The 21,731-nt window shown below is 40.9% G+C and overlaps 1 pseudogene across 1 annotated transcript; it reads left to right on the plus strand.

The window, feature by feature from the left end:
• Nucleotides 1–2,379: 2,379 nt before the first annotated feature.
• LOC309601744 (betaine--homocysteine S-methyltransferase 1-like) lies at nucleotides 2,380–20,298 on the plus strand (annotated as a pseudogene). Its single transcript has 8 exons — nucleotides 2,380–2,418; nucleotides 6,449–6,581; nucleotides 11,372–11,490; nucleotides 13,483–13,674; nucleotides 14,273–14,419; nucleotides 15,879–16,061; nucleotides 19,587–19,815; nucleotides 20,096–20,298. The product of its transcript is annotated as a betaine--homocysteine S-methyltransferase 1-like (transcript).
• Nucleotides 20,299–21,731: the final 1,433 nt, after the last annotated feature.

Genomic DNA, 21,731 nt, shown 5'->3' on the forward strand with positions numbered 1-21,731 from the left:
AAAAAAATGTCTGCTTAGTAAAGCTCCTTAAAATATTTCTAAAGCCAAATGTCAGCAGACTACATCAGTCTACGTGTTCACGAACAATAAAACTGAATATATATTTTCACATCCCGTCTATTTTGACATGGTCTACTTTGCTCGAGTCAAAACACTATAGAAACAGGGTTTTGTCAATGGCTCACACCTGCTACTACACTACGCTACAGTTTCACAACCCCTTTAAGCCAGCATAAACCAGGACTGCTGCCATAGGCAGCCCCATTCTCACTGTCTTGTCTGATCCTCCTCTCTACTGCCCCTCCCACAGACAGCAAGCCAGATCAGGAAATTTATCCAAATTTTAAAAAGCCATGTTTTTGGATGTAAGACAAGGTAGGACCTCTTAGTACAGCAGCAGTACAAACTACTGTGAAACCACAGTATCATCTTTCCCTTCAGGACACTTAATCGATACTCAATTTTTATCTCCCCCTCCTTGTACATTTGCTTTTGCAACGCCTCTGGCAAAAGGCTGTCTAACGTGTAACTAGTCTTCCACCCATCCTCCATTCAGAAATCAAAGCTATTAGTTGCATGTATTATGAATGAAGATCTTTTAAAATAATATGACATGTTAAATGCAAATGCAGGAGGAATATGCACCATGCGGCAACGAATGAAAAGGAAAATAAATGGGAGCACTGGACACCACAGGTTTTCTGTATTTGACCCATACACACTTCTACGTGTTCTTTTTTGAGATTACATATTCATTTTTGCAAGTTAACAGTAACCTGTTTACTAGCCAGATGCGAGACACTTACCCCAGCTCCTCTATCAAATTTTATGAGGATAGTTAATCAAGGTCAAGCGTGGTTTTCTCATGCTTCTTTTATGCTTTGAATTTGAGACTTCCTCACATGACTTTCCCTTCGGCTGGGGCTGCACGGCTAGAAGGCGCGTCCCCTGGGTGGTGGATAGGGGATCCCTCTCTGGAGGGTGCACCGGATAAAATTGAAGAAGGTGCCGTGAACCAGCGCAGCCTAAGGGAAGGCCACCCTGACAGAAAAACCACTGGCCCTCCAAGTCATGGGGGTTGGGCAGGAGGCCAACTACCTCCTCCCGGAAGAAGAAAAAAAAAAAAAAAGAAAAAAAAAAGCTGCAGAAACGACGAGCATCAACTCGGAGATGGAGAAAATCAGTAATGAAGTGAGGAGGAGGAGATGGAACTGGATCGGTCGTGTCTTGAGGAAAAAACCAACAGAAGGCTGCGCCGTGGCCCTTGGGACTCCAGAGCACGCAGCCGCAGACCGATCGAAGTGGAAGAACGATGTTCGCGCCTTGTGTGCCTCCTGGCACTGAGAGAATTCAGATCAGATCAGATCACATGACTTTCAGCTCTTTTCAAACGTTTTCTTTCAAACGCAGGAGCCTGGTAAGAATCCGGGGAGCACCTTTCCTGTGAACTACGCGGTTCACCCAGATGTTTGCTCGTGCCAGGTAAAATAGGTCATTTTGTGCTCATCGCTATGGCCCAGAACACAACAGGAGGGATCTCTCTATACCAGGTCAGCTACTTACCCCGGGCTGAGTCTGGTCTTTGACAGAGAAATGCGAGGCACGGGGGGAGGGGGGGGTGGGAAATGCACCTCCTGCCCACAAGGAGAGGCCTTCGCGGCCCGGTGACCCTGACCGGCACCTGGTGGAGCACTGCAGGCCGGCAGAAGGAGCTGTATTCCCCTTACCTTCCCCCCCCCGCCCCCCGCCAGATAGCTTTACACTTCTGGGGCCGCGCCCTGGGGCAGCACCGCCCGCGCGGAGGCCACGCGCTGAGAGCCGTGACCGTTAACAGCTCCTCTGCCAGCGCCTCCCCACCGCATCCCGCCCGGAGCTCCTCACCGCCCCCGCGCCCAGCCCGGCCCGGCCCGCGCGTGCCCGCGCCGCCGCCGAGGGGCCGCAGGGCAGCCGCGGCGGCGGCGGGGGGGGGTCGGGCCGGCCGCCGCGGCGGGAGGTCGCAGCCGTCGCAGGGCTCTCCGCAGCACCGCGCTCATCCCGCGCGCAGCCCGCCCGCAGCAGGGATGGAGAGCGCTGGCCAGCCCCTTGGCCGAGGGGGCAGCCCGGAGGAGCTACCGGGCGCCTCCCGATCCCCACCCCCAGTGCTCGTCCCCGAGCCAGGCGGGGGCGGTGGCGGGAGGGGGCGGGTCAGTCCCGGGCCGTGCCAGGGCGCCCCGCGGAGGCAGGGGCCGGGCCGGCCGGGGGTGTCGCTCGCAGCGCTGCTCACCGCGGCCCGCCTCCTCCCCGCGTTATAAAAGTGCGGGCTGAGCGCTCGGGTTATCTTCTGCTTCGTGCCGAGTCGTCTGGGTAGTCTCAGGTAGCCAGCGTCCTTTGGCGAGGAAAATGCTGCCGATCAGGAAGACCACGAAACAGGGCAAAAGGATAATTCCCCCACCTCCCTCCCCTGCTCGGCCCCGGTCCCCTGCTCTCGGCGGGCCCGTTCCCCTGTCCGGCGTGGGGGCAGCGGCGGGCGCTGGGAGGGGTGCCCCTGCCGCGGTGCGGGCGCTGCCCTAGCGGGACCACGCGGTAGGGCAGAGGCAGCCTCGCGCCGGTGCTGCGAGGCGCGCAGGCGGGGAGCGGCGGGAGCTTCCCAGCGGCACAGGGCAGAGCTCGACTCTGGGTCGGGCTGGGGCTCCGCTGTACCCGGCCGCCTCTCCCGCCCCCTCGGGGTCCTGCCCGGAGGCTTTCCTGGGGAGCCGCTGCAAAACTGGCACAACCCGCAAACCGCACTTAACCTCCAAGTAAGGTACTCGGTATTTCTGCGGGTAAGGGCATATTGTGAAAAGCTAAAGTAAAGACGTAATAATAACTATACCTATTCAGCATCAAACCATTAAAGACATTTGGACACTGTTATGAGATAGATAGATTAGATTCAACTTAATGCTGTAACAGCTCACAGAATCTTGATTTCTCTCAACACATAGATTGAAGCCACCAAAGTTCAAAACCATTTTGCTTAATATTATTTGATATGCAAACTAAGCAGTGCTCACAACACATTAAAATTGTAAATATTGTAAGCATAAACCTTCATTGGATGGGATTCCTGTCTCCAGCGTCCTGACAACTCTAAAAGCCCCAAATTGCTCTTCCCTTTATTTATATGACTGAATACCAACAGTGTTTGTAATAGGAGCGCAGTCTCCAATATATGCATGCCCTTCGCACTCTCATTTAGCTAAAGAAATAAGCCAGTATAAAAGGTTATTCAGGCATCAGCCATTCTGGCCATCAAGATAAACATTTGAGCAATATCTAAATCAGACTCTCTGACATATACCAGTACTGCTACCCTGCAGTGCTGCTTGGGAGGGTCAGTGGAATCATGTATTCTACCTTCTGTTTGGAAGGACAGTATTATTAGTAGGACACTGGACACTTCTTACTCAGAACTGTTTTTATTTGGTTTTATATGTAGCATATAAGTCTAGAGTAAGAGAACAGAAGGATATGGGAAGAAGTCTATGAACTCTATGCCTTTCAGGTAGCTCAGTTATAAAGGAAGGAGGTGAGGAGGTATTTGTTCTGCTGCTTATTTTTTGGCACATGCCACCTAACTTCAGACACCTAGCAGAAGGCAATTGCCCTAGGTTCTCCTACAGGCAATGGACAGAGATAAGCCTTTCTTGAGGGCTCACTTAAGATCTGAATAGTTATTTTGAGATGCTTTTTTCTTTCCACCGATGGAAAGATAGGATATAGGTAGACCAAGCAGGCTTTTCACTTATATGGTTCGGTTACATTCTTAAAGTTGGTTGGGGGAATATCTTCATACAGTCATTTGCACTCCTTCCGTGGATAGATGTATGGACTGTGGTGCAACTTTGTTCATGGTAGCAAAAGTGAAGCAGTGAAAAGATGGCTCAAAAAAGCCCTGGTTAGCTTTTTACAGATACTATTTCTTGTTATTTAATACCAGATCTGTGTACTACTGGATCACTTGACAGTACAATTTTGATCTGGATTGGGCACAGTTGTAGTTCTCTGGGGCAGAACAAAACAATGTTGATGCTGAACTCATGCTAGCTATATGCTGTTTGAACCAATGGTATTTTATCCAGTATAGATAAAGTAAAAATGGTGTGAAGAGATGATATCAGACCTATAATAAAGTCTGCAAAAAAGTTATTTCCATTTTGAGCCAATCTGAACTGACAAAGTAAGTTTAAGCACTTTGTGCTTTATAGTTATGTCACCTGCTATTAGATGCCCTGATGCTAGGTTTAATATATCACAATATATTATATATTAAGATACCACAATCTATTCAGTCATGGCTTATGTTGCTTCTGTGTGTCAAAAGTGAAGATTATTTTAAAGTGCAGTTTAAAAAAGCTAGAACTGTGAAGGGAAACTGCTGTTAAATCCTAGAAGGGACTTGAAAAAAAAAACCTGTTGATTGTAGTGCATTTAAATATATCTATATATTGTGTCAACATGTATCTATTGTAATGTAATCTTCAGTTAACAAGCAACAACTGAGGTTGCTTATACATTTAAGATTTTTTTTTTTTGTTTTCCCCTCTGCACTCCTGTTCTCTGCATATTAAACTTCTGAAGCAGGCTCTGTCTGTAAAAGATTCCTTGGCAGGCAGAGGAAGCAGGGACTCAACCAGTGATCCCTTGGGTGCCTTTCTCTGGCCCCATTTGAGGCATTCTGTTACAACTGCAAATTAGTTAATTGCAAACACAATCTTTACAAAGCCTCCTGACATTTACACTTACAACAGAATTGCCCTAATAGACAGGCACGACTTGTAGACTTATTGAAAATTACTGAGTTTTGGAGACTGAGTATTGTAGATTGAGTTTTGCCCTGGTCCTGCTGAAATAAAGATAAAAGCTTGCACTTTTTCTTAACGTTGTAAAGTTAATTACGTCAATATTTTGGAAAGTTCAGAATGTGCAATGGAATGTGATGCAGACATCTGCAAGCCAACACTTGGCCTAGCTCATATATCTGCACAGCAACACTGTGCAGAGAAGCCCCATCACCTTGCTGCTATGTCAGTGCCTGGGCCAAAAACGCCGACCCTCTCAGCCAGGCTTTGTGGCCTCCAAGTAGCCTTACACTGCTATGCTTGGTACTGGAACTGGCATAGTTGGCACAGTGCACCTTCTTGTTGGAAAGGCATACTCTCATGCTGCCTAAAGGGCAGTGCTGAGATGTTATAAGTGTTTTTCTTTCCTGGATGTATGGTGTGAGATAATTGAATTAATGAAGGAGAAATTATCAAGAAAGATAATCTACTAAAGGTTGGAGGCTAATTGTTAAAAAACCCTTCCTCTCAACACAAAAAAACACACTCAACTCTATGTCCGCAAGGTGCTTTTTTTTCCCCTACTCCCTCAAATTTCATCTACTGAAACGCTAGTAGGCCATCAGGAAAAGATAACTATGGACAGCAATTTCAGTCTTACCTTTGATTTTTTAAAATCTTTTTCTGTACCCACTACCTTTGTTAATGTAATGGGTCTGCATTAATCCACTTTTTAAAGTCAAATAGAATTATGTTTGTAATCTACTGGCAGAATTTAGTACTATTTAGTATAACAGCAAGGTACTTTTTTGAAAATTTGAACAATCCAATGAAGCAATGAAAGGAATACAAAAAATAATATGTATTAGGTGCAATCAATATATTTTGTATTCATGTTTTTCATTTTACAAAAAAAAAATAATTACCACTTTCCTTGTGTTAGTGTAGAGTTCAAGGCAGAAGCAAGGTTAATCACAGGGTGCTGTAAGGTTTGTAATTTGGCATCTTAAAACATTTCTGGGCTGTGCAAAAGAAGCAGGATTTTCTTTCATTTTGTAAGTCTAGGTAAGGAAACCCAGGCCAGTGAAAAGTCTGTCAGAAAATGGAGGCCAGCATTCTGAGATGTGTCTTATTTGCTAGGAAAATGTTACATGCTTACTTTTTTTGATGCTTGTTGTGCCATCTTGTGTCACAAGCTACTTGTGCTGAGGCTCTGTCATGATGGCATTTGTAGCTAAAGAGCAAATGAGCTAATGAAGAGGTCAGTGATACTAGTGTTTCATTTTAAAAAGTTTCACATATATTTTACAGGAGAATTTGAGACTGTGTTTTACTTTCATAGGAATGGAATTAGACCATTGACTTCTAGTTCTGGGGACTATATCTCTGGAATACAATAAACTGAATAATTAAAAGTCTTATGTAATATATATGCATATATTAACGCCTTATGTTGTAAAACAGATCACCTACTATTCTTTAAAGAGAATTTCAAGAAGGAAATGGATTACTTCTTATTATTATGGCAAAGATGTTTCTGGTAGCCCACAAATAATTATATCTGCTTTGCAAATACAGGAAATGTCAACAAAGGAAGCCCACAAAACTGAAGAACTGTAATTATTAACCTTTCTTCCTGCTTTCTGCAGGGTATTCTAGAGCGTTTAGATGCTGGAGAATTTGTGATTGGAGATGGAGGATTCGTCTTTGCTCTTGAAAAGAGGGGGTATGTAAAAGCTAGGCCTTGGACTCCCGAAGCAACGGTAGAACACCCAGAAGCAGGTCAGTTTTACTGGGAAATGGTGATTCTATAGTGAAGGTAAACATGGTTGGATAAATAATAAATATATAGGAACCTGTAGTGGGTTGCTTGACAATGTAGAATTACACACTGTTAAGAATAGTCTAAGAATCTATAGACCCCCTAATCATCGTACCCCTTATTCTTGCTCTAACACTGGTCAAAAGCAGTTGGTTGGGAAAGAATATGAGTAGTGCAAACATATAGTGATACCTCTCCAGAATGCTTTCCCAGTCTTCAGTAATTTGTAACCCAGGGACTTTTTGACACAGATATGGTATCTTTGTATTTAATAACATTCAGTGATTTCTCTCTCATGGACATGTCCAGTCTGTCCTTGAGCTGATATCAAGTTTATCCTTCACAACATCTTGTGACAAAAAATTCTGCAGTTAACTATCTGTTTTGTTGTGTTCTGACCATTATAAATGAATACAGTTTGTTTATTAATTCCTTCAGGAAAACGGCAGCTTTTAATAAACAATGGAATGGAAGAGGAGTATTTAATGTATCTGGCTCCACTGTGAAATGAGGATTGATAAACCTCATAAGAACCTAAGAATTGCAATAAAATTGCATCAGTTGCTGTGCCAAGGGTGTTAACTCAACTTCTGCCTATCCCATTTAATGGAGTGACTGTCTACAGTGGAGGGGGGCAAAATGAGCAATCATTCTATGCCTTACAGCATAAAGATTATAGTGTTTAGCATAAATAGTGCAAAAGCAGGTGCTATTATCTATTTATGTATGCTTCATTACAATAAAGCATTTGCCCTAGTAATATCATGTGCAGTTAATCCCACAAGCTAATTCAGAATGTCCTGGGAAAAAAATTTTCTTTGTTCTGTCTTAAGTGTATGTCCTTCCAAATTAGTCTTTTTCCTCTATAAAGGGGGAAGAAGGAAGAAGAGGAGAAGGAGAAATAGAGATCTTAGCCCTCTCTATTACATTGCTTTGTACACCTTACCTATTTTTTCCCCTAATCCTTCTCAGCCTTCAAGTGTTACTTTGTGTAGCATGCCTAACTTAGGGTCATGGACAGCCTTAGATAATGCAGTGCTCCAGCAAAGGTTTAAAGGGTGATGACCTAATTTGTTGAACCTCATCTCCCAAAAATACATCCTATCACCTCTCTCTTTCTCTCCACCTGTACCTTTTTCTGCCCCTGCGCATTCCATCTTACAAATCGTAGCGCTTATACCATGCTCTTTGTTTCCCCTTTGCTTATTTCTTTTGTACCACAAAAGTCTTTGACCCTCTCCACATGCCTTCTCAGGAAGTGTAGGTCTCGGTCCATGGGGAATGCAAGACATTACCTTACATAGAGGCAGTTGCAGATGGCTTAAATAGGCTAAATTGGCACACAGATTTGTTTTAAACAAGTGATCAGTAGTCATAGGTTAGCCCCCTACTGATTTGCTAGAACATATTGCTCATGTCTGTAACATAACACTTTTATAAGCCCTTTGTAGGCTATTTATAAATACACCCTTAACTGGAAATGTGTTCATTTCTTTCAGTGCAGTGTGCTGCCTCCCCTCTGTTATTGCTCTTTGCTCCTGCATGCTCAAGGGTCATGTTATTTTGAAAGCAGGTGTAAAGAACAGAAGGACCAACTGTCTGAGCCAGCTGGTGTAAAAAACCATACAACTACCGGCCTTTCTTGTCTTTGTAAGGAATGAGGGAGGTTCTGAGATTGCAGCAAGGAATGATGGAGGGAAAAAAAAAAAAAAAGAAAGAAAAAAAAAAAAAAAGTGAGTTGAAGGCCATTATCTCCGTTACAAGGGAGGAGAAGTTTTGCCAGACTGACAAGTTTAGAAATGAGATCTAAATATTTCTTCTGAGCCAGATCAGGTATCTGAGCTACTGCTCTGTACTGAGCAATATGCATATGCACTTACTGCCCCCATCTGCTGTTAGCTTAAGTCTGTGTCTTTTGTGAAATGTCCAACTCATGGTAGATTGAAATGAAAACTCGGTGTTGTATGTCTGACTCCTAAAATGCATCAAATTTAATAATTGTTTAGCCTCATATGTGGCTGTTACCTCATTTCTCAAATAGTGGAAGAAAACATAGCTTCAGTAACATGCTAGAAGTCACACAAGAAGTAAATTAGAGTGGTTTGGGTTTTTGATAGCATCATGCAGACTACTGTGGGCTTGATAATACTAAGTGTATTCTAGTGGTAAAAATGATTTGCCTGGGATTGAATGAGATTCAGGCTGATACTTTACTTATAATGCTATTCTTTCCCTCCAAATGCAGACCCATTCAAGAGTCTGCTGTTCACATACCTGATAGTTTGGGATATAAAGTTCCTTATTCATACGTGTTAGATTATGTTTCATTTGCCTACCAATGTCTCCATCCTTATTCACACAAATCCCAAACATTCTTCTAGGAATGCAGGAACCATATTTAAAGAGCACTAACCATGGGGGTAAATAAATCTAGTTTATTATGGAAATGTCATAAAGCATTTGTGAAAATATTTGTAGATTATTTTTTCCTTTTCACATTTCCTGACTAGTGTTCATCAATGATTTTTCATGGGGGCGAATAGAAAAACAAACTACAGAACACTAGAAACATACAGAGACAGTCCTTTTAGTTGGGCTCAGTAGCCTGTTTTAATGATGTAGGAAAAAGAATACTCTCTGCACTAGGAATGTTTTGACTGTGTAAAGGCTGTAAAACTGAAATTTGATCCCGATAGTTCAGGCAAATTCCAGGGACTCTTTGAATTGTAGCTCTGCTAGAATCTATGTTCCTGGATAGTTCTTTGTGACTGCTGTGTTAAATCACAGTGTGGTTACCCAAGGCTGTAATTAGAAATGAAATACTGTACTAGTAGAGAAAAGCAAGGGACACCACACTGTTCCTTCACTGAAAGCAGATGTGCTTCTGTGTGTGCAGATTGACTCTAGCAACTCAGACTACCGTTTGAGCTTCTCTGGCATAGAATGCTGTGTTTGTTGTAGCTGAAGGCAGTAATTTTATTCTCGTGACACATTAACATGTTTCCCTAATGACACAGATTGTCTGTAGACAATGAGGTATGATGAACCAAGACTTCAGGAAAGCTTTTCCAAACATCTGCCATAGAAACTGCAGTGTTCTCATGTCTCTATACAATATCTAGGGAATAAATTATTCCTGTATTTGCTATAAGCTGTTGAGCGTTTAACTCTGTTTTACATGATAAGTAGTGTTCTAGAAATTATTATAATTATTGTTTTGTGGGTTGTTGTGGTTTAGCCCCAGCCACCAACTAAGAACCACACAGCTGCTCGCTCCCTCCCTTCTCCCTGATGGGGTGGGGGAGAGAATCGGAAGAGTGGAAGTGAGAAAACTCATGGGTTGAGATAAGAACAGTTTAATAACTGAAATAAAATAGTAGTAATAATAATATTATTATTAAAGCAAGTAATGCATGATGCAACTGCTCACCACCCACTGACCGATGCCCAGCCAGTCCCCGAGCAGCGATCCCTGCCCCCCGGCCAACTCTCCCCAGTTTATATACTGAGCATGACATCATATGGTACGGAATAGCCCTTTGGCCAGTGTGGGTCAGCTGTCCTGGCTGTGCCCCCTCCCAGCTTCTTGTGCACCTGGCAGAGCATGGGAAGCTGAAAAGTCCTTGACTAGTGTAAGCCCTACTTAGCAGCAACTAAAACATCAGTGTGTTATCAACATTATTCTCATCCTAAATCCAAAACACAGCACTATGCCAGCTACTAGGAAGAAAATTAGCTCTATCCCAGCTGAAACCAGGACAGTATCCACCCCTTATTCTATACCATCTATGTCATGCCCAGGTCCTATCCTTTCCAATACATTCCAATTAATCACCACCACTTTTCCAGTCTTTTGATATGTACACACAGATATCATTCCCTTAGTCCATGGGCCATCCCTCTAAAATGTCCGTTGAGTTCATTCGGTCCATGACTTTGGGCTTCATCTCTCATAACAGTCCTATAGGGCAGGAGAGATGGTGTGTGGTGTTGGGTTGTTGCATGCTGAAGCCAGTTATGGTTCTATCACCGCTGCACTTTGCTCGGTTCCATCAAAGTTCATTCTTCATTAATCTGGGTGATTCTTACTGTGATTCTGTTGATATAGCATATAGCCACCATAGAAGTGATGACATACAGTATTATATAGCAATTAACATCATACCATTCAGTTCATTGGCTATTTTCACCCAAAATCAAATCCCCTTGAGGTACACATTGCAGTGCATGTTTCGCATTCATGGATAACCTGTGCAATAGCGTCCATGGTCAGGTCCAGCCCTCGATCGCGAGCCCATTTGTCTGTTGCATCTCTTCCTTGATGGCCTGAGGTGTCATGGGCCCACCGAGCTATAAACAATCCACCCTCATGTTGCCAGTCCAGATCCACCTGAGCCACTTCAATCTTAGCAGCCCGATCCACCTGCTGGTTGTTTTGATGTTCTTCAGTGGCCCGACTCTTGGGTACGTGAGCATCTGAATCTACTGATGAACTAAATATAGAAATCTTCAGTCATTCTTAGCAGAGAATAACTAAGAAGGAAGTTTTCTACCTAATGTTCTAAGAGTGGGAAGAAAGGAATTCTACACAGACTGGGGTACTGCTTCTACTCCCTCATAATGGCTCTTCTAGTAAACACAGTATCACTTCTTTTACAGTAACATTAATTCAATAAACATTTAGTTTTGGGATAATAATAGTAATAACTGTACCAAACATCTCTTCTTTGTCTCTTTTAATTCTTTGCAGTTTGTCAGCTTCACCGGGAATTCCTCAGAGCTGGATCCAATGTTCTGCAGGCATTCACATTTTATGCCAGTGAGGACAAACTAGAGAACAGGGGCAATTATGTAGCTGAGAAAATAAGTGTGAGTAAAATACTATTTTGATGGAGATATGAAATAAGTGTATTCATTTCAAAAGGTTTAATAGAAAGAATTATCAAGTATTTTCACAGTTTGTCATAACAGTTTTGGTTATATTTGAGGACCAAAGAATGAGATGGTGCAATTTCAGAATTTGGAATAGTAAGAAAGACAAGGTTAAAGGGGAAAGAAAAAAAAAATAACAAAATGGGGCAAAGATGAAGAGAGGAAAAAGGATGCCCACATCTTATTTTTCCCATCTGAGGAGATAGTTTACTGGAGTTTTCATACAAAGTATAGGGAGGACTAAATGCACAGAGAGCAAAATCAATTGTAAAAAAAGAAATGCTTTAGCATCCAGAGAAACAAATCAACTGCAAAAATGGTGAAGAATCCTGGAGAATAATGACTTGCTAATAAGAACTGAATGTTTTTTTAGGACCATGTCTTCAATAAAATATCAACTAAAAAATCCAAGGTATACACTGTGGTCAGTATTCCCCTTCTCATGTGTAAGGGTAATCTGGTACAGTAACAGAAGTACTGTGTTGGTGTTTTCTTACCCCCTACACAGAGGAGTTGTAGGATGTTGGGTGCCTTCACTAGATGCAGGCCCCATCTCCACTGGGACTTCTGGCACAAACATTTCTAGATAGTTCCTTTGAGACTAGAAGATTTGTCGTTGGGTGTTTTCTCTGATCTTTTCCCCTTTGGTCCTATTGTCTATTATTTCAGCCTCTGGAAAATAGAGAAGATTCTCCAGGGCGCAGAGAGGAAGGAATATATTTATGTGAAGATATCCCAAGTCAGAAACTAGAACAATCTGGACACTAGGGAAACACTTGAGGCTTAATTAAGAGGTTAAGACATTAAAATGTCATATGACCAAATTTATCTGAAATGCTGTACCTTTACATTCAATAGATGCAACATCGAAACGTCTGAAGTGATATCCCAGAAACATAGTGCCTCTGGAACTAGCCATGCTGCAACGAAAAATGATAAGAGGGGTTGGGAAAGCAACTGGAAACTGGAATGCATTGCAGCAAAACTTTCAAGCTTGATTTGCTGCCAGTTCTAGAAGCAGTTTCCTCCAGGCTCTAACTGGTTTATGGCTCCAGCTCCTGGTGTTCCCAAACACGTACCTGAGCAGAAGTGCAAATGGAAGACACTCTGTCAGCAATAGCCTTAAAAATCATCTGGATGTTTTGAGGCAGCCATGGAAAACTTCAGCTGAGAGAAACCTATGTAGATTCTAAGTAGCCCATGGGCCACAAAGAAACCTGCTCTAATCAGTCCTTGTTATCTATCCCAAATAATGATTCTTTTCCAAAAATCTTTTTTTCCCAGCTTAACCTCTTTCACAAGCTGTTCTAGTCATCCTGGTTTGGGTATACAGGGAATGTGTCTTTCAGTCTAGGTGATTAATTAATCATATATAGTGATAAGTTTCCCTTTGCTATTCTTAAATTGGTAACTTTAACATCAGGTAATTAATGACATCCTTTTAAAAGTGCCTTAAATGACTCTATATCATATCATAGCTTAAATTTTGAAAATTATCAAAATACTAAAATAATACATTAAGAAATAGAATGAAAAATCAATTGAAATTACTACTTTTTTTTTCCATCCACAAAATCTCAGAATAGAAGCAGACACTTAAGTGTAACTAACTAACTTATTTTCTAAGAGGAAAAAAAAATTCTGCTTCACACCAAATATTTGCTTTTTTATAGACTATTTGTGTAAGATGTATTAAAGGTAATATGTTTTTGTATTAGTGTTTGATAATATGATAACTTATAAGTTGCAAGAAATCTGTTTCTTAATGTTTGTTATTTTTTTGAAAAATGCTGATCTTCCTAATCAATATTATAGAAAAATACATTTAAATTATAAATGAATATGAAGAACTCTTTTGTCCTTTTTGTGCTCTGAAATTACATGCATATCTCTGACCAGGTAAAAATGATGTAATCTATATTCATATAGTGCCAGAAAGTGAATGAAGCTGCTTGTGACATTGCAAGAGAAGTGGCTAATGAAGGTGATGCTTTAGTGGCTGGAGGACTCAGTCAAACACCATCATACTTAAGCTGCAAGGATAAAGCAGAGGTTAAAGCAGCCTTTCGAAAGCAACTAGATGGCTTTATGAAGAAGAATGTTGACTTCCTAATTGCAGAGGTAAATCTGTAAAAAAGTACATGCCTTCAGCTGGCACAGTGTGTTAACTTTAAGATGTCTAGTCTACTTTAGGGAATACAAGTATATATTGCTTCCTTCTTTAAAATTTTCTGTTATACTTTTATTCCAGTAGAATCAGATGTTTTCTAAATGCACAGCAGTATCTGCAAGCGTCCTAGAATAGGACCTTGAACCCTAAATTTCTATCATCTCAGTCAAGTCAAATTCTGTACCAGTACAAAGAGGATAGATTAATGTGATCTTGATTAGTTCCTGTTTCCTCCTGTACTCCGTAAGTAACCAACCTATGGTGACTTTTCTAGATGAAAATAGTTCTTCAGGGATAAATCCCTGATTAACCCCCTGTATGGGCATTCTTATTCTGAAACATGAGTATCTTTTTATTTTGGATTTAGTTTTCCTTCTGACTTTTTAAAATCCTTTTTTAACTGTGTGGTCAGTGAACTCAACTGAATTCTGTTAGTGTAAATCAGAAAAGAATCAAGTCATTGTATTGCTGGTGAATTTGGGGTCTGGATTAATGTGTTTATGTTTCATCTCCAAGAAACGAAAGTAGTCCACTTTTAATTTCTTTCAGTATTTTGAACATGTTGAAGAAGCTGTCTGGGCTGTTGAAGTCCTAAAAGAATCTAGGAAGCCAGTTGCAGCTACAATGTGCATTGTCCAGAAGGAGACATGCATGGCGTGCCCCCCGGACAATGTGCTGTCCGACTGGTAAAGGCTGGTAAGAATCTGTTTTAATCTGCACTTTAAAAGTATGGAACAAAGTTAAGTCCTTAATCATTGAGATAAATGGATGTGTATCTCAAGTAGATAGCTTCCCAATTATACTTGATGAAAGTTTTGAGCCTGTGGAAGAGTTTCTATGTGTACTTTACTAGAGCAGTCTTGTAAAAAAAAGTATGAAAATGCAGCTATAAAATCCTTATTAACCAGGATGGTATTGGGAGCAATAGCCACAGGCAGCTGATACTGAGTAGAACAAAATCCTAAAACTATTCAAAGTTGATTACAGACCCAGCCCCAAATTCTGGGCTCAGGATTATGAAACATAAGCAGAATCCAAAGCCGCCTTTGATTCTCTGCTCATGTTTTTAGAAATGTGTGGAGCACAGTTCAAATCCAGGATGAGAGAATAAGAGAATGAAAAAATTAATCTTATTGCCTATCAAATGCTGTGTTTTCTGCAGGACAAAGGGAAGGGCAGAAGGAATTAATCAGGGGCATGATGGACCGACCATACAGGGGTTTTATTATATCTGTTCTGAACTACTCTTTTCCTTTGGAGTTAAGAGTTGAAATCCAAAGGCAGAACCTGTGTTAGGAACCTGTTAGCTATTTGTATATGTGGCTGTACATAATCAGTCTTCACTGATTGAGCACTGATGAGAAAAGCAACTGCATGAGGGTGGGAGATGTGATTCCTCATCAGGAAGGTAAAGAGTGCAACTGAGATGTAAATGGAATGATCAGCCTCAGGAGAGTTGAGGCTGGCTCTAATCCAACTACCTTGTTGTCGTGGTTTAACCTCAGTCGGCAACTAAGCACCACACAGTCACTCGCTCACCCTCCTCCCCTTCCTGGTGGGATGGGGGAGAGAACTGAAAAAAAAAGTAAAACCTGTGGGTTGAGATAAAGACAGTTTAATAGGACAGCAGGAAGAGAAAATCATCATCATCATCATCATAAAAGAATATACAAAACAAGTGATGCACAATGCAATTGCTCACCATCTGCTGACCAATGCCCAGCCTGTCCCCGAGCAGAGATCCCTGCCCCCCGGCCAACTCCCCCAGCTTATATACTGAGCATGACGTCATATGGTACGGAATAGCCCTTTGGCCAGTGTGGGTCAGCTGTCCTGGCTCTGCTCCCTCCCAGCTTCTTGTGCACCTGGCAGAGCATGGGAAGCTGAAAAGTCCTTGACTAGTGTAAGCCCTACTTAGCAGCAACTAAAACATCAGTGTGTTATCAACATTATTCTCATCCTAAATCCAAAACACAGCACTATGCCAGCTACTAGGAAGGAAATTAGCTCTATCCCAGCTGAAACCAGGACGCTTGTGTTCATAGTGCTGGTGTACAGATGGACTGCTCTGCTTATGGAGTGCTGTGGCTAAGAACTTTCACCTCCCACTTCCTAGGGAGATGTGACTTGAACTTATTTATTTTCCTCCTCCTAGGTGCTTCTATTGTTGGAGTCAACTGCCATTTTGACCCAGATACCTCCCTGGAAACTGTGAGACTGATGAAAGAGGGCTTGCACGCTGCTAAACTGAAAGCTCACCTGATGTCCCAACCACTTGCTTTCCATACACCTGATTGTGGGAAGCAAGGATTTATTGACCTTCCAGAATTTCCCTTTGGTAAGACAAGGGTATCTTTTTTTTTTTTTAAAATTTATTTACTGTCTGTTCCTTTTTTTCCCCTAGCTTTTAGCAAAGCTGAAACTGCAAGGCATCCTCCTGTACAATAGGATCAGTCTCAATTATCCTGTCTGGCATTCTGCATAGATGGATTGGGTTAAAGATCATCCAGATAATGAGAGTATTTCAGCAGTATCACAGCATGTGACTGAAAGTGAAATTATGATGAAAACAGTTAAAGTGCCACAACCTAAATCAATTAAAAAAAAATGTTGTTTTTTTTTTCTTGTGCTATAGAACCTTGTTCAGGACAGCTGTAAAATAGTCCAAAGAAATTAACAAGAGCAAATACACTAAAAACAACCCAGACTTTAAATGCCTTTGGACTGGAGCTCCCCAGCATTCTCGGTTGTGACGTCTAGCCCATGAGCCCTATAATGTTTACCTGCATAGGGATTTAATGTATAATGCATATGCAGAGCTGGATCATTAGTATAGGTGCATGATTCTTGCACTCATAATGGTTCAGTCTTGCAAGTGTAACTGTCTAAGATAAGTGAGATTAGAGAGAAAGCAGAAGAGGGAATATGTTCTTTGATGTTGCTTACAAATGGATTAGCAGTTTGGAGATGGATTCATCACTCTTATGCTCAGCAGAAATTCTACCCAAAAGACCGAAAGATTCAGCCACTTTATGTGTATATAAGGCTTGTGTATTTAGGGCTTATTCCCACCTGGGATGTAGAAGGTCACATCCTCTTAAGATAAGAGGAAAAAAGCAGCCTAAACATTTTAAAATTGATTAGAAAAATGCCTTCATTTTCAGATATCATACATTCTTCTTTTCAAGATCAGCCTATAAAATAAGGTATTAAAACAACTGAAACTTGAATTTTTAGGAAAAAAAAAAGATATGGATGTGATTTTCAGGAAGATATTTTATTTTAAAAGTCCTCTCTACGTAAATGAAGGAAAAAGAATAAAGCATGAGCCTGAGGCATTCATTAGATAATAACAACATGTCTGGGTTCTGAAAATACTCTGGGATGTTTAAAAGTGTCAGGAACTCATTTATCCTATTCATTCCTTCGTATAACTCCTCTGATTGCAAGCAAAAATGATAGAACAGATGCAGTAAGTAATCAAGTTAATTGAAGGATTCACTCTTTGGTTTGTTATGGTTCTTGGTTTGTATGTTATAAGCAAACTGTATGAGATGTCAGTTTTCAGAAATTTCATGAGTCAATTGGAGAAGCCTGGTTCTGTGAATGTTTGCACTACCCAGAAGGAGCAACTGATCACTTGATGGCAGAGAAGTAGTTTGGTAAATCATTGTTAAACTGACCCAGTTGACTCTGCTTTTTGTGGAAGGCAATATGCACAAAGAGGCATTTAGGTATTTGAAGTGTACATAACCTCTGTACAGGCCAACAAGATCTCAGTTTCTAGAAAAGCATTGGCTATGTTGTATTGGCAAACTCCAGCATCTAGATACCAGCAGTATTTATTTATCTTTAGAACTTTTTCCAGTTTTCTGTGTTTTCCCTTCTGTGTTACTGCAATTGCTCTCAAATGTCACCAGTTAAGCAAGGACAATGTTTTAGACAGAAAAGTCCTGGTCAGTCAAAGCATACCCAGTTATCTCAAGAGTAGACGTACAGAGGGGCTAAATCTAGGCGCACATTACAATCTTCTCATCAGAAGTTGATGAAAATTTCAATATCTTTTTACTGTAAATGATAACATAAACTGTTAAGCTAGAGATATTTAATTCTGAATAAAGCCAAGAAAAATACTGTACATTGACAGGCACGGAAAATAGAATGTTAGTCATTTTTGGGAGGGGGGAAGAAAACCCCACAAAACGTGATCTATGTGGCAACTTCTTTTCGTAGCATACTGCTTGTTTTCAATCACCATGTTTCACCATGTGTGGCCAGTTCTTATGGCGGAGTCTATCCATGTTTCTTCAGAGCTGTTAGGTTGGTGCTGTCCTTATGCTCCTGAAACACAAGGACTGATTGTGACAGGGTGGGTGACGGAGAAGACAGGGAAACACCCTATACTGTTCTCCTGGAGTTTAGTTGCTTATACGGGTATAAATTGAGTGCAAGATGCTGCATTCTTACTGTTGATCGTTTTGTATCAATTTTGCATTAGCTTTTTAATGATATATGAGAGACAAGGAAATCATGAATTGATGCTTCTGATGCTTTCTCTCACATCTGCAGGACTGTACACAAACTTTTATTTAAACAGCTTTCTAAGATAGCTTAATCTGGTTTTCCTTCTGATATTAGACCATCTATTTTTCCGTTGTCCAATCTTTCCCTCTGAGACCAATAATTTTCTGTTTAAGACCATTTCATTTTTTTCCCTTCTGTTTTTTATTTTCTGAATCTGTCTCTTTAACTACTCACTGGACTTTGAGCAGATCTGCTTTGCATCACCTTCTTGCATATTAGGCATTTCTGGGACAGGATGTAGGAAGAAGAATCCTACTTCTGCTGTGGTGCTGGAACCTTACTACCTCACCACGGCTTCTTTGCCTAGAGGAATGTTCAGTGCCCAGACATCATGCTGCACTCTCCTCATAACCAAGCTGATTCATCTCCTGCAGATGTGCATAAAGAAGTGGGAGGATTTTTATTCCTTTATTCCTGTATTTTTATTCCTTCAAGTTTCTTCTCCAGTCCCTGGTCTTTTCTTTCCAGTTCTGCAACTCCTGTGCCTCCTTCCCTTTCAGGTGTGCTTTTCCTTGTTCTTCTCACTTTCTGTTCCTTTCCTTCCACACGTCTTTCCTCTCAGCTCTGGCGTCCCTCCGCTCTGCTTACCACAACCTGCAACACGAAGAGGGGTTCAAAAGAAAGGTTGCATCTTAGCCATCCTAAGTCATCTACACACAGAACTTTCCACAAGGAAGTGGCTTGAGGCAGCAAACTGCTTATGGATGGGCTTATAACTAAGTAAGGGATGGGCTAAGAAATAGCTACAGATCCCAGCTGTCAGCGAAACAACTGCCTGCCATTAGCTGGTCATGGAAAAAAGTGTAGTAAGCATTCCTGAGGAATAACAAGCAGGCTTATTCCTGTTGCAGGTAGGCTGATGATACCTTCTCCTTTCACAGATTAGAGTACTGTAATCAGATTTCCCAGATATTGATTGTTCATTAAGAACTCTTTGGACTTGTGGGCATAACATTGAAAGTGCTCCAGTACTTCAGCTAAGAACTCTGGCAGAATGGCAAGCATGTGACTTAGGGCTTGATCAGTCTCAGAAGATATTAGGTGCTGTTTTTCAAAGCCAAAGCAGCTTACAACAAGCATAGCTCAGCAAAGCATAACAGAATCTAAAAGCTAGACTCCTGAAAGTTTGCATTATTAATTCTAGCTCAGACAGCTCAAACATCTACATCTACAACCAGTTTTGCAAATAGTGTGCAAGTGTCTCAATAATGTGATTTCTTACAAAAAAATGCGGTGAACTGGAGCATGGTGAAAATTTAAGATATGAATGTCTTTGCAGGTCTGGAGCCAAGAATTGTAACTAGATGGGATGTTCAAAAATATGCAAGAAAGGCCTATGATTTAGGAATTCATTTCATTGGAGGCTGCTGTGGATTTGAGCCATATCACATCCGAGCAATAGCTGAGGAGCTGGCTCCTGAAAGAGGATTTTTGCGAGAAGCTTCTGAGAAACATGGCAGCTGGGACAATAACCTGAGCATGCATACCAAACCCTGGGTCAGAGCAAGGTATGTATATCTGAACTGGAAAGCACACCAGCACCCTCCTTATAAAGGCTTACATTGGTCCATGCAGCAGACTAGCTTAACCAATATGGAGGTCTAAATATAACCGTAAACATTCTGTGTTAATAATTTTGAAGAATTAAATTTGATCTGGGAGCAGTAAAAGGGGCAAAGGGGCAGTAGGAGAGCTACAAAAATTCTCATCCCTCTTCAAAATGAACATTTGGTCTGAATTAATGTGAAAGTAATGAAAGTTTTGTAATATTTCCTTTTCTTTCTTTAGGGCAAGAAGAGAATACTGGGAGAATCTGAGGCCTGCTTCAGGCAGGCCATATTGTCCTTCAGTCTCAAAGCCAGATGGCTGGGGGGGGGGGGTGGGTAACCAAAGGAACCAGAGAGCTGATGCAACAGAAAGAAGCAACAAGTGAACAACAGCTGAAAGAGCTCTTTCGGAAACAGTTGTTCCAATCCACTGCAGTTGTCTAAATGTTAGAATGATTTATCTACAGACCATCTCATGCTTCACAAGAAAAATCTGTGAAGATGAGTGCCCCGTTGATTTATCAGTTAACATCTAATGAAAGAGACAAAATGCAAAAATAATGTGATTACAGATTAATATGTCAAACTGATAATAAAATCTTTCTCTGGACGAATAGTTTAGAGAAGACACAGTCAGAAGGAGTTTTGGATTCTCATAACAACTGAGCTTCTTGTTAGCTAGGTGCCATCAACTGGGTAGACACAGAAATACGTGGAAAGTAATAATTGACTCAACTCACCTGTGAAAAGAGAAAAAGCCATCTATAAATACAGTATCCATGGACTTCCACTCCTGAGTCTGTTTTCAGTTTGGGATTATGTAGGAATTTCCTCAGGATTTGTTGAAGGCTACTTCAGGGACACACAAGCTGCCAATGCTTCAGACACACAGTTATCTGTAGCCACTTTCTTGACTTCAAGAGAATAAAAGTAAACTAGAAAAATGCATCTTATAAATGGAATCAAAAGATAAGGAAAATGAGAATGAGCTCTTGCAGGAATTTCTTACATGCAGGAGAAAGGTTCAGAGAACTTTTAGGAAAGAGAAATGACAGGTAAATAACTCACTGTTTTTGTCTCAGGGTACCATGTACACAAGATTTACTTCTCTGGAGACTAAAACGGTTAAGAGATTATTCTGAAATTTTGAAAAGTCAAATAAATTAAAAGTAATATGATGGAATAGTATTGTATTATCTTCACACCTTAAATCATGAGAGCTCAAACAGAATAACGTATCTCCAGTAAACCACTGTAATTTTCAAATGATCCAGCTGATTTCTGGATATCTCACTTGAAACACTTGGTTATCTCAAAATAGCATTTAAAACTGAAGCTTCCTAAAATATAACTCCCGTATATAAGCGTAGTAAAACATTCCATGATTCTGTTTAAGCTGATTGATTCAGTCTAGAGAAAATTAGCTATAAGAAGAGATGAAAAACCCTGTTAGGAAATAGATTAATCCACCTAAGTTAAGAAAACCCAAGGACATCTGTACGCTGAATTTGTTGAGAAGCGTTTTCTTACAAAGGATATCACTACACTTGGAAACCATAAAGGACACGTTTCCATAGTTAATTTTTGTGAATTACCACACAACTTTCAGATTTCTCTCTAGAATCCCATTCCCACCCATTCTACATTAAAGCCACTACTTTTATGAAAAATATGATTCTTGAAGTTAGAGTGTTGAAAGCTTTTGTTGGGCTACTTTTTATGTATAAGCTTATTTCATTATTTCTATCTGTGTTGATATGCTGCAGTTCAGGAAACTTATAAACATGCAACACTTTAGTGGGAAACTTCAAATATCCTTTTCAGACTGTTATTGGCAGACAGACTTTTAGAGAAAGCCATCTGCCTTCATCATGCTT

The sequence above is a fragment of the Platalea leucorodia genome (assembly GCF_965183815.1).
Source record: "Platalea leucorodia genome assembly, chromosome: W".
NCBI classification, from domain to species: Eukaryota; Metazoa; Chordata; class Aves; order Pelecaniformes; family Threskiornithidae; genus Platalea; species Platalea leucorodia.